The following is an 18652-nucleotide window of genomic DNA, read 5'->3' as shown; positions in this document are numbered from 1 at the left end:
AAGTAATTACAGCAGTGTAAAGGCTTGATGCTGTCTGCATTGTGCAGTTTGTATGTGTGTATGTGCATGTGTGTGTGCGCATGTGTGTACAGCTTGACAGAGCCCTGTTGGACTCAGGGTTTGAAGCCCTAGGGTGTTGTATAGGCAGCTGCAAAGGCTGCAGGGGCGGCTTCTTTCAACAACAACAACAACAAAAACAATAGGCCCTACAGTTAATGTCACATGTTTTTTTAGGAGTATTTGCGTGACTATTTAATCAGACATACTTGTGTGAGATTTAAATAAAGAGCAAAGAAAATCTCAGAGCTGTTCAGTATGAGGCCAAAATTCTAAAAAAAAAAAAAAAAAAAAAAAAAAAAACCTAACAAAAAAACAAGTTAATTCTGTTAGCTACTTTTTCCTTTCACTTGACTGACCACTGTGTAGATGTCAGTTCCACTCCATCAGTGACAGCTCTGCTTGTTAAAATTCCTCCACACACAGTACATACCAAGTTGTTTTTATGTGCAAGATTTATCAAGTGTGAACAATTTCATCAGCAGTAACAGCACCTCTGATACTCCTGTTAGAAGAAGTCATCCTAATAGACACTACATCTGTACATCTGAAGATAATGCAACACTGTGAAATGTCATGTCTGATTTTATAACATCATGTGTCAGTCCTCACACTAGGATCACATGATGTCTTATTTTGTTAGTCAACTGGCAGAGAAACTGGAGGTTTGTATTTGCTCTCACGCTGTAAAAAGCAAATTTTGTTTTTCTCGACCAATCTTTGTAAATTCAGTGACATACAGTACATGATACACAATGAACAATAAAACACAATAATAAATATTCAACCATAATGGCATCAAGAAAAACAATGGCATTCCTCCTTCACTGCATTCTCAGTTAGGTAGATAAGTGGTATAATTATTATGCATAGTATGTGTATGCCTATAATAATGTACTTATGTATGTAATACAGTTAAATTAGCCTGTGTCTACAGGTAACAGCAGTGTTTTTCAACCTTGGGGTCGGGACCCCACATGGGGTCACCTGAAATTCAAATGGGGTCACCTGAAATGTCCAGTAATTGATAAAAAATTAAAACTTACTCATAAAAATTTACATTATGTAGATTAAATGTTGCCTAAAATTAACACTTATTTGCAACATATTATAGCAAACTATTTCACAACCAAAAACAAATTAATTTTAGCAAATAAAATGTCTGTTTTGAATGTCTGGGGTGGCCTGAAATTTCTAATAATTTATGAAAAAAAACAACAACTTACTAATAAAAATTTACATTATATAGTCTAAATATTGTCTAAAATTAATGTTTATTTGCAACATATTATAGCTAACTATTACATGATCAAAAACAAATTAATTTTAACCAAAAAAAAATCTCTGTTTTGAATGTCTGGGGTCACCTGAAATTTGTGATGTTAAAATGGGGTCAGTTGTAAAAAAAAAAAAAAAAAAAAAAAAAAAAAAAGGTTGGGAACCACTGGGTTACAGTGTGTAAAGGTGTAAAAGCTGACAATGATGAAGCCTGAAGCTGCTGCTGTTGCTGTGTCCACCTTAGGCCACTAGGGGGACTCTCAACTTGCCAAATATCTCCATGAAGTCAGTGTGGATATAAAGATGAGGATGCACTTTGTTTTGTTTCCAGAAGATGGCGATCTCATCTCAAATTAGATATCTGTATGAGCATCACAGATATTCAGATACACGTTTGTTCATGTGATCAGACTCCAGTGCTGAAAATAGTTGGTTTCAAATGAATACTGAATGTGAATTATAATTTGTAACATGACAGGTTTCTTATTTTGATTTGTGATTTCTCCTAACCAGCAGTTTTTATGGTTCACAGATAAGGTTCTGGGACCACTTTGGCATCTTAGTCTGAAATCCCAGGGCAGGTTTGAGTTTAGCCCCTCTGTGAGCAGGTAACCCTTATGTGGTCCCTCAGCACCCACAGGAGATGTGAGCCCTACTCTCCGGCTGTTTTCCACACGACCTCCCCAGATCCCTGTGCAGTCAGTTGGAGACCAAACCATCCTCATCTCTATCCTCTACCATTACGAGCCACCCCTCATTTCCTCTCCAGCCAAGTCCCACTGCTACTACAATATACACGGAATACAATTTGACTTTTTTTTCTCCATTCTGTGAATCACCGGTTGTCACAGCAGGGGTTGAGGACATATAGGGTCTGCTAATGGTTCCTGTTCTATGATATCCCTGAGCTATAATTGCATAGAACTGGCCTTATTAATCACAGAAATTAGATTTCCATGACTTTAGTTCTACATTCTACAGGCAGTTTTGCAAATACTTCTTAACAGCAGGCAAAAATATAAACATATCGCTCTGACTGAATTGGAGTTCAAGGACTTGAATCTGATGTGACATGAAAACATGTTAGACCTCTTGTCATGGATAATTAAAACACACTTTATCTCCCTCCTTATGGATTAACTCTCTCAAGGTAAACAAGGGGAAAATGTCATCCTTCACACAGCTCACAGACACATTGTCCTTGGCAACCAGCTGAGGTCTTTACCTGCACGGAAAAAGGTATGGTGTTTTGAATTCCCCAAGTACAGTCACTATTATTGTACAAAATGTGTTTGGGTGTGTACCTGCACTGGGAATTAATTACTATCATAGTGGAACCCAACAATATGCATATATAGTAGTAACGCACATGCGCAGACACACATATTGTACTCATGAGCATCCGGAGGCTGTTTTGTTTGGATATAAGCAAATGGCTATTTAAATGAATACGCTGATATTACAATGATAGACTTGGAGCAGTTTACACCAAATATCGGACCTGGCTTTTACGTTAACAAAATTTAACACTATTCGAGTGAGAATAAGAAAATTTTCTGAATACTTTGATGAGCTATAGATAGTATTCCTACTGTAAAATACTCAAATATGACACAACATTACCATTGGAGTGTTGACAATAAAGAGCTCTGATGTTATGTCAAAGACAGTAATGTATTGGTTTCAGAGATTAACTGAATATATTGACCCTAACAGAACATTTATGTGACCACTAGAGGGAGTAGTGAGTCATGGTGAACAAAACTAACCATGGGGCCTTTAACCAAAGTGTCAGAAAATGACAAAATGGAATGAGAACCATTCAGAAACAACTTTTATCATTAAAGACAGTGACAAAGTGATATAAGTTAGGTGCACAGCTCTAAATGAACAGAACCAAGTATGAAATCACAGAATTTCTTCTATGTGGGTGAGTTTGATTTTGGTGTTTAAAACCTGCTTTTTTCACCCTAAGAACATCTCCAAACTCCACCCCTCTCTCAGTGTTTCAGATGCAAAAAAGCTTGTCCACGTCTTTGTCTCCTCAAGGCTCGACTACTGTAATGCCCTTCTCTATGGGATCCCCAAAAAACAGCTGCAAAAACTTCAGTCCATCCAAAACAGTGCTGCCAGAATTCTCAAACGGACCCATAGACACGAACACATCACTCCCATTCTTCATAACCTCCACTGGCTACCAATCCCCTTCAGAATGACTTATAAGACCGCCCTCATCACCTTCAAGTGCCTTCATAATAACACCCCTGACTACCTCAAGGACCTCCTCACCCCTCACACGTCCACCCGTAGTCTACGGCCCCACAGCACCAACCCCCCCCCCAGAACTAAACTTCGGATCATGGGCGACTGGGCCTTCTCCTCTGCCCACCCCCACCCCCCATATCTGGAACTCCCTCGCTGACCACCTAACAGCGCCTCAATCCCTGGACTCCTTCAAAAAGGGGCTAAAAATATTCCTGTTTAGACAGGCTTTTTAGGGACCACCTTGATGCTCTGTTTAATTCGCCTAGTCTTTTATTCCTGATACAGTTTGTTATTTTTTATTTTTATTTTTTATTGGACTGTCTTTTCTCAGTAGCACTTTGAGATTCTGTTGAATGAAAAGTGTTTAATAAATGCAATTTATTATTATTATTATTATTATTATTATTATTTGCACCTTAGTTTAGTTCAGTAGTTCTCAGTGTTTTTCCGTCGTGCCCTCTTTGAAGGATGAAAAATCTCCAGGCCCCCCTTTTTGCTTGAACAATACAAATAAACTCAACAAAACTGCTCCCTGAGTCAATATTTTTCCAAATAGAAACAGGATATGCACAATTATCTTCCAACTATGACAATAAAGTTACTTTTTTTTAGAACAACAGACAAGTTTTGGTAACAAGGATGAAAATTTTAACAATATCAGTGGCTGCAACGAGCCTGTTTGCACTGCACATCTCAGAACACTAAAGTGTGAAGTGTACAAACTGTGCAAAAACAGAAACATTGCAGGTTTTTCTTTTCCAGTAAAATCCTTTGTCCATTTTCCAAACCTAAACTCTTTGTCTAGTCTACTGACAGATCGCCATAGCACTAGATTTGATTGTTGTACGTCCCTAAAATGAGTCCGGGGTGCTCCAACGCTAAAACATTAGTTCCACCTGCTACATGTTCTAACCTGAAGAAAAACATAACACCCAGGAGAGATTCTGTGTCCCCCCTGGCAAGCCTTTTGCGCCTCCCCTAGGGGCCCACCCCACAGTTTGAGAAACACCGGTTTAGCCTGACTATGTGACAATATTTTCTTCAGAAAGTTTAATGTTTGTTGATCCACAGTTCAGGCTAAACTGTAACAGTTCTGACCTTATTTGGACATTCCACATAGATTTAAAGTTCTGCTATTGACAACTCAACTGTATGGAAAACAGATTTGTCGTTTTACTGTGACTGTTTTCTGTCAAAAAACAAAATTAACCTAACAGAGCTATAATGTAAACTATCGCCTAATACAATAATATATGTGAGGATTATAAGTCAGTGTTATTCTGACTTGTTATTCTCTATTTGTCACTTTACTTGAGGGAGAAAACTTGATACAGATGAGTGTAGTGTTAAACAATGAGGTTTAGTCAGTGAGTGGTACAGTCTGTGGATACATAGTGTTGATTCGTTGGTGGTTTTGGTAGTTCTAAGTGGGTTCTGGTATGTGACTTTCCCCTGCTGTTGACAGTTTGGAATATCAGATCTACATTCAACCCCTTTAATAGGAATTGCATCCTTCCTTCCGTCCTTTTTACAGTGTTTGTTTTTAAATTCTCCCTTTGTTATGACCAGTTTTACCATCTGAGTTAAAATGAGAGGATGGAATAATTTATTCTTTACATGGACTGAAACTCTGTTGAGTTTACACCTACTGGGAATTTGTCAGTAATATTTCAGTGTTCTGATCTAGCTATATGGTTATTGTTACATTACATACATTATCAGCAAACTTTGATTTTTTTAATTGTTATTACTCTCCAATTTAGTTTTACTTTTTGACATGTGGTACACTGTAAGTCCAGACTTTGTATTTACTAAAATGCTTTAATTACAATGTACTTAAATGATTTATGTTTTATTACATTACCATAAAATGTTAAGTATATTCTACTAATTTGTAGTCATAGTTGAAAGTACGAAAAAGTTTAAGTTGAATAGATTTAAATCACTAAGTTTTGACACCTTTTTATCTCCACATTGCATTGTGGGTATTGGGCATGTTGTTGAAAATGTGTTATTTTATGTGCAGGGGTTCAGCAGGGTTGTTGGTGTTGGTGTTAATTTTGACTTAATGTGTGTATGGCAATGTTTATTGGCCTTTTTGTGTTTGTTTTTGTATTTTTGTAGAGTTGCACCATGAGTGAGAGCCATAGGCCGAACAATGACTGTCCTGTTCATCTTTAATTGTTGTCATACATAGTGATTATCCAAGCTTTGCCAAATTTAAAGAATTTCTTGTATTGGCATATTATATTGAGCTACTTGCCTACCTCACTGCCATCAATGCCACAATATATTAACTTGAAGAGTTTTTCAAAGCAATTGTTATTGCAAAATATTTTAATGTAAGTCAAATTGGAAAAGAGCACAATGAACTGATATTACATTTAATGACTATACAAAGTAATTGACATTGCAACAAATTTTAAGTTAAATGAACTTGGCATTGAGTGTGTTGTACTTAAAATAGCAATTCCATTCAAATCAAGCATGTAAGTTGAATACACTCAAGTTTTCATTACATATTACTTAAATTTTTTAAGGCAACCAGTTTCCTCAAATTTTTTAAATAAACTCAACTTATCCAGTCTTAGAGTGTACAGATCTTCATTATCTTTAGGTCTGTTTCCAAACCATAAAAATCCAAAGGTACTTTAGGTATCCTTTTTCTAGAAAGTGTTTGCATATCACAATACTCACTTGAACTGTTCCAATCACACACTGAGAAACAAATGAACGAGGCTAAAACACTGATTTAGTTTATAATGTAGTTTGTGATCCAGTGTTGAATAAACATGTAAATCTCCTAATTGTGAGTCCAAACCAAGGTGTTGACATTTGTATATTTATATTCAGTTACAGTTATCACAGAAGCCATTTTAATGAACTGAAATGTAATGATGGAAAATCTTCCAAATCCTCAGAGAAGGAGGTGAATTGGCATTCAAGACACCCGATAATGGATGCTGCTTTTATCATTCAGGTCACACTTGACAGCCCATCTGTTATTGCTCTGACTCTTGAACACCTCACCCACACACACTTCACCTTACACAGTCTCAGATATGAATTGCGTAGCATGTGTAACAGGATCATTACATGAGATAACATACATTAAGATGGATGGGGTGAGTGATAGTACATGGATAAAAGCGATCGACAGTTAACAGCTTAGTGTTTTAGAGCATGCTGTTTGATTAAGTATCTTACAGTGCATTCCAAAATTACAGCCCTGCAAATTCAAACAGAGACAAAGGTAAGGCAGAAGAAGCCATCATGTGTCATTGACTAGAGTTTTTTTTTTTTTTTTTGGAATGTGTCTTACTCCCTCTGATTTGACACCATGGGTTCTTCAGGTTTACACAAACATGACTTGTCAGGATTCAGAGCCTTCTTAGGGCTTTTCAGGTCTTCTCATAATCTGAAGTCTAAATAAACACCACTGCCACTGTAGAATAGTGATATGGACCCCTGCTGTTCAGAAGCCAAGACACAAAGAACCTGGTCTTACAAAAAAGGAAAAAAAAAAAGAACCATATATCATCCTTGTCTTCCTTAAAAGCTCCGAAAACAAAATCCCTCTCATTTTCCATCCCTCTACAGGCTTTAATGTGCTTTACTTTCTACAACCTTCTCTTATTTTCTCTCCTCTTTCAGCCACACACACACACACACACACACACACACACACACACACACACACACACACACACACAGTATATTGTTGAATGGTTTTCTAAATTTTTTTGGAGCCATGGACAGACAGTCATAGCTAACTCAATAACTTGATAACTGCTCTGTTCATTATACCAAGAAAGTTAGTTACCATTTTTGAACTTGCTGGTTGTCTCACCTTGTTTAGATACCTGAAAAAACACCTGAGATTAACAAACACTTAAGATATGTTCAAGCTTTGTATTACACCATGAAATGTGCTTTTAACTATATTAAAACAGCCGTTGCTAACAGGAAGCTAAAAGAGACATTTTTGTTTCTTTGCGTACATTTGGTCTTTTTAGTTTTGGTTTGATCTCTACTAAGATCACTTCTCTAGGGCAGACCAAAGATGGCTGATTTGGTGTGCACCATTGGCCATTTTACACAATTATATTTTTTGCTTCAACTATCATACAAGTATTTTTCTATTTATAGAGATTCTAGCTGAGCAATACAGGTATTATAAACTTTTGTTTGTCATTGAGGTTGTTTTCTGCAATAATCAAGAACAAATCAATACCCATTGTTTTGTTTAGTTTTTTCTATTTATTTTTTGTCTGTAGGCGGTGCCATGCTAACACTGAAGTTTGTTCAAAACACTATCATCCCTTCATCCCTGCAGCACTCTATTGATGTCAGTGATCTGCCCTCTGGAAGGGGTTTGAAATGGTTATTGACCATATAGATGCAAGAAAGGACTCTTATTGCATTTATTTGGACACTGGCTGACCCAGCAGATCCTGTTGATGGATGACAATTGCAGGACGTGTCTCCCTCTGTGGAGGCTCGTCCAACTGGGCAGTGTTCCAGCTCAGCAGGGAAGGATGGTCGCCAATGGAGCTGTCTGCTTGCAACCTGACTTATCTGTTCAGGTAAAGCATACAAGCATAAACTGCTGGTGATGGACTGCTAAGAAAGAGAGAAAGAGTAGGAGAGAGACAGAGAGAGCGAGAGAGAAAGAGAGAGAGAGAGAAATAAAGACAGTCCATTTTGGCTCCTGCAAAAAAGCTCCAAGGACAGGCTTGTTCTTTCACTCTGAATTAGTCCCAAATAACATTCAGTCCTGTTCAGAATCTCAATAGGCTTTTACTTCTCCTAAGATGTTTTTACAAAACTGAACTACAAACCACTTAAAAACTAATTTAAAAAAGCACACACACACACACACACACACACACAATAAAATATTTACTGCACTAACTGACTGAGTATCTAATAAAGTATGTACCACAACCTTTAAATAAAACCACATGACCTGTACTATGTAGCAGTCACATGCTCCTGTGTTCTTACAAGTGTGTGTTGTTGCTCGATGTTGCACTGGGTGATGGGTGTTTGTAGAATGGAAATAACACATATTGACCAGAGAGGAAATGTTCATTTGTGTAGGCACAACAGCCTAGTACTGCTTTCATCCAAACAGATTTTCACTGGCTACACCAACCAGCATATCTTATCTGACATGGTATGATATATGATGTGTCTGGTGTTGTTTGATACAATAATAAGTTGCTTGCTGCATTTCTTCAAGTTGAGCATTGGCTTTTGTCTGTGTAGAATAGCCTACAGGTCTAATCCTGCCTGAGGAGGAGCCTCTGAATGCAGCAGAACTGTAACATCTAACCCCTGAATGAGCAGAATTTCTTTTCTGTAGTTAAGAGACAATGGCATGTTCTGTCTGTAAACCTTTGATGCATGTATAAAATGTATGTTCCCTGTTCTGAATAGACCTTCTCACTTATTTCCTTATACTTACTGTGTTGTTTCAGACCACATGTGCCACATTCCCCCCTCCACAGGGACAGTCAGCTTCAGTATGAGCAGCAGTAAGAAAGAAAGAAAGAAAGAAAGAAAGAAAGAAAGAAAGAAAGAAAGAAAGAAAGAAAGAAAGAAAGAATTCATTTAATTAATTAATTAATTTAAATTTGATGTTGCAGATGTTGCTGAGATCATCAAACATGTTACCAATGCCAAAGGGTTTTATGATTACCAAATAAAAAAAAATGGAATTAATCGGAATGAATGTACTTTAATTCAATTTCAGTTTGATTTGTAGAGCCCTATCACAACAAGGCCGCCTCACAGGGCTTTTAAGAATTTGTTGAATATGAAAATACACAACAGTCAAATAAACAGTGGATGAAGGAAATGGGCTAATGTTCTGGGCATCCCCCATCCTTAGACCCTCCATACTCCAAACACCCAGTAGGAAAAAAAGAAACCTCAGGGAGAACCACAGTGAAGGAGAGATCCACTCCCATGGATGGACAGGCTAAAGATGAACCCAGGACTGATGGACGTCCATTTGCAGATGTAGTTCTAGTCTGTAAAGATGCAGTAGGGTGGGTGAGGGTGAGGGGGGAGGTCCAGGGTCACAGGTCAGGACAGGGCACACACACTACAGGGTAACACACTACTTGTAGGCCAACTCACAACTGAAAGAGTAAATTGTAGAACGTCTCCTGGAGTACAGTCAGCATTAACGTCTGGAAAATACCAGAGCAACAGTGAAAGTTTCAGAATCAACAGAGTAGCATGTGACACATACAACGAACTGACTGGCTGTGCATGTTGTCAGCGTTAGCTGTGCAACAAAATGCCTCTCAGGTAATAAAGACTACATTGAACCTTAAAGATGTGGGAGACTTTCATGACCAATTTTTCATCAAATCTGTAAAACCTCAGTCATAGCCTAAATATCACAAATCTGTAAGTCTTTCTGTGATTACTCACCTGAATCTCTTGCATTACAGTGAACAATTTCTTAGCGCCACCCACCATAAACAAAACGTGTGTTTACATCCAGAGCCGGGAGGTAACTCGGGCATCTTCAGGATTTTGTTGCATCGTGGAAAATGGAGGCTCGCGCAACCACCTGACAGCGGCAGCTGGAATAGACACGACGCGAAAACGGCAGGAGCTTCCTTCCCTTTATGCAGTTTCCATGTGTTTGTTTCATCCATATAATATCATATGGTCACGCTGCCGCTGCCGCTACAGGTGGCTGTGTGACCCTCCCTTTCCCACAATGCACGTCGCGACAAAATTCCGAAGATGCCCGAGTTACCTCCCGGCTCTGTTTGTAAACACACGTTTTGTTTATGGTGGATGGCACCTCGAAATTATTCACCGTAATGCAAGAGATTCAGGTGAGTAATCACAGAAAGACTTACAGATTCGTGACACTGAGGATATGACAGGTTTTACAGATTTGATGAAAAATTGGTCATGAAAGTCTCCCGCACCTTTAATGCTACACTATAATACATCTTGCTAATGGAGCTTTGCACTAACTTAAGAGTCAGTTTAAAAGTTTCTTTTTTTTTTTCTTTGTATGGGCTCAGCTGGCTGACAGGCAGCTGTCTGTACCGATAAGGCAGCAGCCGACACCAACTGTACTCCCAGTCATCATTGCCCATTTTTCTGACACCTTTGCTTGTGTATCCTCTTTTATTTGGACATTTTACCAGGGAGTATCTCACACTACTTTTTTTTTTCCCCCTACTTGTCTTGTCCAGTGTCCTAACAGCAGAATGGTAGTCTGGTTCCTTTTGGTGCTGAACAAATTTGCTTTGTCAAGGGTAACTTTATGAAGTATATGAAGCGCCCTTTGATATTCTACTGTGTTTATTATGAGTTTTGTTGAACCACATTTCGATGCTGGACCTGACATGGGGGGTGGGGGTGGGGGTGTAGAAGAAGGGGAGAGAACAAGAGAGAAGAAGGTGGCGAAGACCCTCACAAGAAAGTATCAACAATACAAACAGCAACAACCATGGAGACAATTATAATGGTGACAATAACTACAACCAGAACTGAGTAAACTGGGCAGAAGAGAGAGAAAAAAAACAAAACACAACAATGAGATACATAAGACCTATGAAATGAAGAATATAAGAAAGCATGAACAAAATATCATATACCACGTTCGCACAAATAATACCTATAACAAATCCACACAACATCAGTTGTTCACATTCATCTGCTGTGACAGAGTGAACAAGGCAAACAGACTGAGGTGAAGAACACAGACATGCAACCACAACCGCACTCCCTCCAAGGATCAAGAACCGACCAAGAGGGCCCCAAGACCTGGTCATCCAGCAGACAAGTTTAAAGTTTAAAAGTTTCTTAACACGTTTTGTGAGTATTGCTTCTACAACAGGGGCCTCTGGCTTTGCATTCCCTTGAGTTCTCCACATATTGCTGGACAGCTTGTGCAGAAACCTGTCTGGTGGCCCAGGACGGCAGGACTACAGCTGTGATGAGAGTCTGATGGGTGATTGACTGTGGCACTTTATTACCTAAAGGGGCGTATTCAGTTCATCTCAGTGTGCTCAATCAATGTAAATCTGTCCAGCCTGGGAATTTATGTCCTGTGAGATGAAGTGCTTTGCTTTACTGTGCGGCATTTATTTGACGGGGCTGTGATGCAGTCAACGACACCATTTCTAATTATCGATAAGAATAATAAGCTAGAGAGATACAAGTCGTTAAATACTCTATAATTTGTCTACTTATGTTTCCAGTGACTTATGGCTTCTGCTTTTTCATCTTTTAATTTTTTCCTCACATTTGTTGAATCCATCTCTGTCCTTGAGGTAGTCACTCAGACCCACTACAGTGCTGTCTCAGTGTACATTACCCCTGAAAACACTGGGCTGACCAAATGCTTCAGCTGAGAACCAGTTGCTAGGAGACACCTCCTCCCTGTGTGTGTGTGTGTGTGTGCGTGTGCGTGTGTGTGTGTGCGTGTGTATGTGTGTGTGTGTGTAGGTGTGTGTGTGTGTGTGTGTGTGTGCGTGTGTGTGTATGTGTGTGTGTGTGTAGGTGTGTGTGCCTGTGTGTGTGTGTGTGTGTGTTTGTGACAGCTGAGACTCTGAATTCTCATTGACGTCAGTGAAATAGCCATGACCAATTAACAATAGATCAATAGGTGTACCATTGATTATTAAATATCAACATGTTATTACAAAATTGTAATACTCTAGACAAATAATGCAACATTTCACATCAAAAAAGCCCAGACTTCTTCTTAAATATACTGCTTTGTGCTATTAAGAGGAAATTAATGTGGATAAAGGAAAACTAATGCTTTTTCTGCATATTCTGGTGAACAGAGGTCTGCACTATATATTCTGTTGTACTTCATGTTAGAGGATAACCCCTTGTGGACTACTGTTACATATTCACCTCAATACTCCACTGTTTTTTAATGAGGTGCTGTCCAACACTCTTTGTGAATGTACAGGGTGGGGAAGCAAAATTTACAATATTTTGATTGAAAGGGATTGACAGACAGTGTATGACCAATTAGTTTATTGAAAGTCATGAGAATTTATTTGCCACAAGAAAATTTACATAATAGAAAATGTTTTTATTCTATGTGTCCTCCTTCTTTCTCAATAACTGCCTTCACACGCTTCCTGAAACTTGCGCAAGTGTTTCTCAAATATTCGGGTGACAACTTCTCCCATTCTTCTTTAATAGTATCTTCCAGACTTTCTGGTAATAGTTTTGCTCATAGTCATTCTCTTCTTTACATTATAAACAGTCTTTATGGACACTCCAACTATTTTTGAAATCTCCTTTGGTGTGACGAGTGCATTCAGCAAATCACACACTCTTTGACGTTTGCTTTCCTGATTACTCATATGGGCAAAAGTTTCTGAAAAGGTATGGATAATAGTGTTAGGTATGATTATGACATCAATATATGTTTGGTTTCAAAACAATTGACATCGTGCCTGCTGAGAAAAAAAAACTAAATGTTCATTGTAAATTTTGCTTCCCCACCCTGTACATACATTATGTGGTTATCCATGATCCCTGACGTTCATGGCTCAGTTTCAACGTTCTGTTTCTGTAACAGTGTTATTAATTTCATGACGTTCTACTGATTTTTGAATCATTTTTGTTTTGTTGTGGATGAACTGATCAATAGCAGCATCAATAAAATAACCTACATATCTGAGATTGGAAAATTTGTTTATTTACTATTATGTAAAATATACCCAATGTCAGTAATTTGCATCATAAATCACTTTTCCAATGGACACCTGCGCAAAACTACCGATATGTACTAACTGTAAAAAAAAAAAAAAAAAAAAAAAACAGAAGTACATGATGTCGGTTTTTCCATTAAAGCTATACCTCCCGATGTGGCATTTCTCACAGCACTTAGTAAAAGTTTGAACATGAACAACCCGCCTCCCTCCAAAGCCCCGCCCCCTTCCCTCTGCCGGAGCTCTGAGGCTCCTCCTCCTCTCATCTGATGCGCGATGGAAACGGAGGAGGAAGCAGAGGCGGAGGTCCGGTCCATTTTGGCGTGTCCGCGGACCCCTCCCTCAGTAATCAGATCCATCATCCACCTGCCGCGGGCCCGCGGCTCCTGTTCCATCAGTAGACCTGGTCTGTGCAGTACTGGGTCAGGGTCTTCACTGCAGTGCCCAGGGGATGGGCACGCGCACTGTGAACGTGCGGCCTCCGCGAATTTTCCGTGGACATTTGAGGTTTCATAGTCCATACATTTATCATCCTACATCATCATACATGTGTGACACCATGTACATGTACCTGTATGAGTCCCACCGTCATAAAAGCTGAGCTTTATGCAGACCTGTTCAGTCCAGTACAGCTGACTTCCGGACTTTTATCTCCATCCTTCATTCAGCAGACTCCCGTTTCTTCCCCTCAGTTGTTGTTTCTGTTCATAAATCAGTTTTTTCCCTTCCACATGTGCATGTCAGTTCTATCCAAACACATCCTAGACAGTAGACTGTGGTCAGTGACAGGAGGAGCAGCGCCAGTGAAGCGTCAGATTCAGAGGGACACATATCGGATGTGAGACGGAGATAGTGGATCGGATGCTGGACGGCCGTAATGGATGATTGACAGGAGGCTCAGTCAGGTTCGGCCAATTATTTTATTCGGACCGACTAAAATGATTGGTCAGACTTTTATCAGAAATATATGAGAATTAAACATTTTTGAGTTTCAATACCTGGTGGATTTCTTTTACATTTTAGTTTGACACACACTTATTAGGAGCATTTTAAGATGACAAAAGAAAAGTATAAAAATGCCACATCATACGGTATAGCTTTAAATCACAAATGCGATGATTTGTTTATTTATTATCGTGAGATGACACGAGAAATCATTCTATAAACATGGTGATGAACGTAAATATTGTGTTGATTTACAGATATATTCATTTTTATTAAATATTACCCCTCTATCTCGTACTAAATTTTAAAAAAAAAATGTTTGGGTTTCCTGGTGTGTCCACACATACCGCAACATGTTTCTTCTTCTTCTTCACTTGTTGTAATGTACGTTAACATCCGTTTTTTCAATTTACCTGACTCTAGGTGCGAAAAAAGGTCTTTCCATTGCAGTTTTGTGTGATATACCATTTGTGCTAGGCCCGAAAAACCCCCTCTTGCCAGCGCAAAAACTTTTAATCGAAAAATGAGACTTTTGGTGAAATTGTCGTTTTTCCATAAGGTTAATTTTTATGCGCAAGTTATATTTGCGCAGTTTGAGGGTCAATGGAAAAGCGACTGTAGTAACTGTAGGTGTTATATTCAAATGAACAGTCTTGACGTCATTTAGGATCTGGTCACAGCAACAAAACACATACTTTTTTTTAATAATTGTAAATCAGTGTAGACAGCAAGGGGTTAAATTAAATACATTTCACTTTTGTCTGTTTACATTTTCACGCAGTATGGTCACACAAGCTGTCTGCTGTCTGTTTTCTGAGATCCTGTTGGTCTTCGTCCTTGTCCTTTTGTGCATTGTGGTGTTTGTGTTTGCTTGTTTGTTTGAGCATTCATACACAGCATCCGTTTCTTCTGTTGCCACGCTGTGCTGTGAAGTAGAGGTTTACTCAAACAAATGGTCCCTGCTGGATCATCCACAGTATTAACTTTTGCATGATCTGAAGAAAACTTACTCAGAGACTGCATATGGACAGTAGGAGGAGATGCATGAGTCAGCGTAGACAGCTGTTGTCATGATATGTGACTTCGTGAACGACTTTGACCCTGTGTGGAAATCAATGCATTCTGTGAGTATTAAATGTATACATGAAACCAGAACGTGTTTCCCTTAAACACCTGACCACAATTATATCTGCTGGGACCCACAGTGTAGATCAAATGACATCCCACCACATATCACCGTAAAACAAGCCCAACAATTGATCTCTGAATATGGTCTGCAGTCGGGGTCATATGTATTTCTTCTATATTCCCACTGCAGCTTCTTATCTTGATTACATCGACTGACGACAGGGGTTGAATTATCTGTTATTTGGACACAGCAGAGATTGTTTATGAAATATATTTGTGATGTAGAGTACACAGTTCATAAAAGCCCGAGAGCGGCGTTATCAAATGTGCTTTTCATAACACAGATAAAATCAGAGTTGCTATAAGCACATGGCAACAAAACACCTATTCCACTCAGCTGAAGTCATCCACCTCAGCTCTGCTAAAGCTCAGAAATACCACCGTTTAACAGAGGTTGCATGGTGAATTGCTGCCCATGTCCGATTTGGTCTCTCAAGTTGACAAGCTGTCAGTGAAGCTATAGTTTTATATCAATAATGCAGCTATTTTAACTTGTCTCAGCGTCCACTGTTTTGGTTGAGGGATGCTTTGCCTTGTCTACCTGTCTGTCTTCATGGTGTCACTGTCAGTCTGGGAAAATATAGCACTTGTACGCCTGGAGATAGATGTGAAATGTGCCACAAATAATACTCACCGTGAGTCTGAGGCAGTAAGAATGTGACATGATCGCCTATTTTTATTTAGGTATAAGCAAAGACGCAATGTACTTTGTTTAGCAATTTTTCTGCAGTCTGAAAGAGTTTCATCAGATCTGCTACTTTTTGATGACATCGACACTGGGTGGTTCTCAAAGGTAACACTTGAAACCTAAATGTTGTCATGACAGTGAGCAAACCCATCCTCTCAGAGCTAAAAGTAAGAAATTCTGAATGTGATAGCTGACATAATAGAATAAATTGTCCACAGAAAAAAAGAGAAGAATGCATTTGCAGAGAAAAGGGAGATTTTTTTTTTTTTTTTCCTGCCAGCTTCTATTGATTCTCCTCCAGGCCTTCCTGCAAGGATGGCCCTACCAGAAAGTAGTCATGAATAAATCATGGGGCAGCAAAGCATGAAAGAAAAACTGAAATGAGGTCTCAAATATCTAAGGTGAAAAGACAGTGCAAGATCTGCTAAGTTTTCTGTTTCTACTGTACACACTTCAAGAATAGGACATGGATTTCCCAGAAGGCTTTTGTAGTTTTGTTCACATTCGATTGGATCAGCTGCTCAGATGTGTCTGCGCGGCTCATACCAAAGCATTGACTGAGTTCAGCTGCCTTTAAATGTTCAGAGGCAATCCCACCAGGCACGCTGTGTGACTGTTCAACAGGCCATTCAATGGAGCCAAAATTCACTGGTTGGTTATTGACATTCAGCTTGGCCATCGCAGCTGACCTTTGCTTCTTCATACGTTATTCTGCTGTTAATGAGGAGGTGGTCAATTTTAGCCCATTCCCATGAGCTCTGCATCTTCACTCAGTGAGGTGTGATCCTTTTACGATGTTTGGCTGACAGCAAGAATCAGCGCACAGTCAAGCATCTCAATCAACTAAAGATAATTATTTATGTTCATGGTCCGGAAACACAGTCAGATATGAACTTAATGCAAATATCTTTACATTAAACTATGTCACTGAGCTAGAAGTAAGGCTTTAATCACCCAGTATCCAATCATGTCTGGTCAGTGTGGGAAAAGTGGGAAGGAAAAAGGTCGTAGCTCTGGATGTAAATCCGCTGGAACGAGCCTGTCCCTGGTCGAAAGCCGCCATGGGTCGATGCAGTCTGACCTGCCATTATTAAGTGGGGAACGTTCTGATGTTTAAAATTCATTTCACTTTTTTCCCAGTAGACACTCTCAAAGGAGGAGCTGTTAAATGACCCTGTGCCTCTGGAGGAGATGACTTTGAAACCTGTAGTGTCCTAAGGATTCAACACTAGACCTCAGTGAAACTGAAATTGCAAATCTCTCATTTAAAATCATGTATTTCTTGATTGAAAATGGAACTTGAAGCTGTAGCTCCTTCTCTCAAACAGCAACTAATTTCTTATTTCTTACCCTTTTGTGGCTCGGTTTGACATTTACAGCAGATGATCTGCAATAAAAAAATCCCTGATCACTCACAAACAAGTATTTTGAATGTTTGTTGTCTGAAATCTTTCCCTCTGTATCTCTTTCTTGGATTAAACCTGTCGAAGGGAGAAAATGATTGTGCACAAATGAAGCAGGAAACACCTGGTGCCCAAAAAATGATTTTAAGAAACAAATAATACTTACATGATGATATCTAATTTCTCTTTGAAACTGAATATTTGAACATATTATTAGGAAACCATATTAAAGGTTCAATGTGTCATATTCAGTGACATCTAGAAGAAATAAGATTTTAAAGCCAGTCTTTTATCTCTTCTGGGCTTTAAAATATTAACTCTGATCCATATTCAGTTATAATAGGTGTTGGTAATGTGCTTTAAAGGAGTGATATTTTGCTTTTTTAAATGGAATTATGAATTTTAAAACATTTCCCTGTGGTCTACATAAACTGTAAATGCTATGCTTGGGTCTGAATTCTTCATTAATTCAACTCCACAGGTCCATCTTCAAACCTATTTCTGAGTAATGACACCAGAAAGATCGTTTTGAGCGCTTGCCCTTTAAATGCAAATGAGCCACTTCACACTCCACCCCCTCCAGGTTGTTGACTGTCCTGCTCTGTCCCGTTCAACCACTTGTGTTCGTTAATACAACCAACAACTGAACATTCTAAGAAATCGGTTCGAAGTCTGGACATATTTTCAGTTTGAACTACAACCGCTGCTGCTGACAAATAATTATGTCGTACTCAGAGAGATGTTTGTCGGAAGTCTTGACCTTATATGTGCAAATGTCATGACATAGCTAGTTAGAAAACGTAACAAATTAAGCAGGAATTAAAACAGGTTGTAGAAATCCACTTGGTTTTTTGCTGGAATTAATACAAAGATAGCTTCGCAGCACCCAGAGGGTTCAAATTCAAACTTTACAAACTATTAGGGTCTAAATACATAAATAAATGTACCAAAGACTAATAAAAGTGGGTTTAGCTAAATATGACCTCTTAAACTCCAGATTCCAGTCCATTCTGAGCTACTGTAGAAACATAGCAGTGCCGTGCAGTGGACACCATGTGGGCAGCCCAGCCCCTCCTTACAAGGTAATAATTCTTATTTCCACTCCACTG

The sequence above is a fragment of the Sphaeramia orbicularis genome, chromosome 12, assembly GCF_902148855.1.
Source record: "Sphaeramia orbicularis chromosome 12, fSphaOr1.1, whole genome shotgun sequence".
Classification (NCBI taxonomy): Eukaryota; Metazoa; Chordata; class Actinopteri; order Kurtiformes; family Apogonidae; genus Sphaeramia; species Sphaeramia orbicularis.
The sequence above is the reverse complement of the archived record's forward strand: the minus strand, read 5'-3'. Positions refer to the sequence as shown.